Raw genomic sequence first — 4,110 nt, 5'->3', positions numbered from 1 at the left:
CTGGTCCGGGAAGATCCCACATGCCACGGAGCAACTAAGCCGCTGCACCACAACTACTGAGCCTGCGCTCTAGAGCCCTCAAGCCGCAACTACTGAAGCCCGTGTGCCTGCAACAAGAGAAGCCACAGCAATGAGAAGCCCGCGCACCGCAACGAAGAGTAGCCCCCGCTCACCGCAACTAGAGAAAGCCCGCGCACAGCAATGAAAACCCAACACAGCCAAAAATAAATAAATAAAATAAATAAATTTATTTTTAAAAAAAACCCAAAACCTGGACAGAATCCATGGACCAGCTATTTGAAGACTGGCAAATTCCAAGATGGCTCCTAATGATCCCTGCCTCCTGGTGTTCATGCCTTTGTGTAATCTACTCCCTTTCAGTATAAGGCTTGACCTAGTGACTGCCTTCTAATCAACAGAATATGGCAAATGTGTTGGCCTGTCACTTCCGTGACTTATGAAAGACTGTGCCTTTCTGCCTTGCTAGCAGACTCTCTCTATTGCCTTCACAACTAGTGCGCTTTTGATGAAGTAAGCTGCCGTGGTGGAGAGGCCCACATGACACAGGACTGAGGGAAGTCTCTGGCCAAAAGCCAGCAAGGAACTGAGGCCCTCAGTCAGACCTCAAGGAACTGAATCTTGCCAACAACCACGTGAGCTTGGAAGAAGATCCTTCCCCAATTAAGCCTTAAGATGACTGCAGCCCAGCCAACACCTTGATTGTAGCAGCTTGTGAGAAATCCTGAAGTAGAGGGCCCGTGTAAGCTTTGTCCAGATTCATGACCCACAGAAGCTATGAGATCACAAATGAGCGTTTTAAGCCTCTACGTTTTTTGTAATTTGTTATACAGCAATAAATAAGTAACACAAGGACTCTAGAAAGTAAATAGCAGAAGGCACACTGAGGAAGATCAGAATTTGAACTACCACCATGCTGGTGGTGAGTTGACCATTCTTTCCCCTCCAATTCCCCCAGACAGGATTCAAGGAAGCAGAAATTAAAATCAAAAGCACAGTGAGAGTGCTTGCTTCGGCAGCACATATACTAAAACTGGAACGATACAGAGAAGATTAGCATGGCCCCTGTGCAAGGATGACATGCAAATTTGTGAAGCGTTCCATATTTTTCAATGTTCATTGCATCTCTATTTACAATAGCCAGGACATGGAAGCAACCTAAGTGTCCATCAACAGATGAATGGATAAAGCAGATGTGGCACATATATACAATGGAATATTACTCGGCCATAAAAAGAAACAAAATTGAGTTATTTGTAGTGAGGTGGATGGACCTAGAGTCTGTCATACAGAGTGAAGTACGTCAGAAAGAGAAAAACAAATACCGTATGCTAACACATATATATGGAATTCAAGGAAAAAAAATGTCATGAAAAACCTAGGGGTAAAACAGGAATAAAGACACAGACCTACTAGAGAATGGACTTGAGGATATGGGGAGAGGGAAGGGTAAGCTGGGACGAAGTGAGAGTGGCATGGACTTACATACACTACCAAATGTAAAATAGATAGCTTGTTAGATAGCAGCCACATAGCACAGGGAGATCAGCTCGGTGCTTTGTGACCACCTAGAGGAGTGGGATAGGGAGGGTGGGAGGGAGGGAGACGCAAGAGGGAGGAGATATGGGGATATATGTATATGTATAGCTGATTCACTTTGTTATAAAGCAGAAACTAACACACCATTGTAAAGCAATTATACCCCAATAAACATGTTAAAAAAAGCACAGTGAGCTAACACTGCACACCTATTAGATTTTTTTAAAATTCTAATAATATCCAGTGCTGGCTAGGATATGGAGCAACTAGAACTCTTATAGTTTGCTGGTGGGAATGCAAAATGGTGCAGCCACTATGAAAAAATAGTTTGGTAGTTTTTCATACAGTTGAACATGCATATGGCACTTGCCATATGACATAGCAATCCTACCCATCCGTGGATATTTATTTCAAAGGAATGAAAGCTTATATTCATACAAAAACCTGTACCCAGGTTCATATGGTCAAATACCGAAAACAGCCCAAATGTTCTTCAATGGGTGAATGGATACACAAACTGTGGGACATCCATACAATGGAATGTTATTTACCAATAAAAAGGAACAAACTACTGATACACACAAGCTGGATGAATCTCAAAGGCATTATGCTGAAGGAAGCCAGGCTTAAAACGTTGAGTGCACTTATATGACACTCTCGAAAAGACAAAACTGTAGTAATGGAGAACTGATTAATGGTTGCCAAGGTTTATGGGGTGGGGGGGGAATATGACTACAAAGGAATAGCAAGAGGGAGTTTTGGAGGCGATGTTCTGTATCCTGATTATGGTGGTGGTAACACTAATCTACCCACGTGTTAAAATTCACAGAACTGTACAAGTCGGTTTTACTGTACACTAATTTAAAAATAAATTTTTTAAAAAACTTCAGAGCTGGCTCTGGCTTAGCACCTTTGGGTCTGTAGATATTAAAGTCCCCATGGGCTGACTCTGACTGCCAAGGACCTTCTTAAAGCACAGCCAGAAGCAGCGTCTGCTGCTGTAAACTACGAGCACTGCGGAAAACACTTGCCTTTCCCTCTGACTTCACTTTTAGCTCTCTATACATGGGCAAAACTCAAAAAACAGAGATCCCAGTGAGAAAACGCACCCCATCCATCCTTTACTTAACAGATACTTACTGAGCAAGTTCTAGCTATGAGGCAGGGATACAACAATGAATACATTCTGATTCATTTCCCTACCAGGTTCACAGTGCAATGAGGGACACGGGCCCGTCCACAAATAATTTCAAGACAGGAGGTGTAGGTACAGAGATATGCCGTCCGTGTGCTATTGGAGCCCAGAAGGATATGAGCCCTACCAGGGCAAGTCAGGTAATGCTTCCTAGAGCATACAAAGTGGAGAAAGGCATTCCAGGGCACTCGGAAGCAGGTTACATTTGAGTAATGTTTCCTGAGACTAGGGGATAGAGGGTGTATAGAGCAGAGGATGGGGATGTGAACCTGAGGAGGCAGATTGGTGCCAAGTGTGACTCTTCTTGAAAATCGCAGCAAAGAAGTCATACTTTAATCTGTCAGTTAGGGATTGCAATTTCAAATGCTTACATAGGCTGGAGTACATAATATAAATGAATAAAGCAGCCTAGGTGGAAATGATGGGACATTCTAGAGAGTTCTTGTCTAAATGAGGCAGCTGCTACTTACCAGTAGCTCCCTCTTAGGCTGTCATCCAGAAATCCTGGCCCACTGTTACCCAGTGTAATTTTTGAAGAGAAACTGACATACTTTTAAGTAAAATCTCCCTATTTTTTTTTTTTTTTTTTTTTTTTAGGACGGAGACTGAATGCAGGCTCAGCGGCCATGGCTCACGGGCCCAGCCGCTCCGCGGCATGTGGGATCTTCCCGGACCGGGGCACGAACCCGCGTCCCCTGCATCGGCAGGCGGACTCTCAACCACTGCACCACCAGGGAAGCCCAAATCTCCCTATTTTTAAATGTCAGTATGAGTATACTTCTACCAATGATAAGGTGTCATCGATTACAAGGTGTACTATTATTTTATGTACGAATAAGAAAGAAAAAAGCCACCCATCAAACTATGACACTCCATCGATTTTAAGGCACGTTCCAATTTCAGAGGTGCCAAAATGTGAAAAAATGTGCATCTTAGAATCAATGAAATGCAGTAATTCTCATTTTCTCAGAACACTGTATAGACTCCGGGGTGAGGCTGCCAGATTGCAAACTCCGTTTAAGTGAAGGGGAGCCTAAGAGTAATCTGATTAGATTCACACTTTAGGAAGATCACTCTGAAGGTCAGATGTGATGACCTGGGAAAAAGCCAGCCAGAGAAAGACCAATGAGGAAGCTCCTGCAAGGATCCAGGAGATCGATGATAAGTGCTGAATTAAAGCGGTGGCACTGGAGATCAGGGGCCAAATGTGAAAGCCTTTTTCTTTTTAATGTGAAAGTCTTTTAGGTAATAAGTCCCACAGGTCCCAGACTGGGTATAGGTAGCAAGGGGGACAGAGGCATCCAGAATGATTCCAAGGTTCCTAGTTTGGAATACCAGATGGATTCATCACTTCTTTG

General features: G+C 43.5%; 1 non-coding gene across 1 annotated transcript; it reads left to right on the top strand.

Moving 5' to 3' along the window:
• Nucleotides 1–1,021: 1,021 nt before the first annotated feature.
• Nucleotides 1,022–1,128, top strand: LOC112395997 (U6 spliceosomal RNA). Its single transcript, XR_003002480.1, has one exon. It is a non-coding gene; the product is annotated as a U6 spliceosomal RNA (small nuclear RNA).
• The last annotated feature ends 2,982 nt before the right edge of the window (nt 1,129–4,110 follow it).

This window comes from Neophocaena asiaeorientalis, unplaced genomic scaffold (assembly GCF_003031525.2).
Source record: "Neophocaena asiaeorientalis asiaeorientalis breed wild unplaced genomic scaffold, Neophocaena_asiaeorientalis_V1.1 scaffold771, whole genome shotgun sequence".
In the NCBI taxonomy this organism is placed as follows: domain Eukaryota; kingdom Metazoa; phylum Chordata; class Mammalia; order Artiodactyla; family Phocoenidae; genus Neophocaena; species Neophocaena asiaeorientalis.
This window is presented reverse-complemented; position numbering and strand designations above follow the sequence as displayed.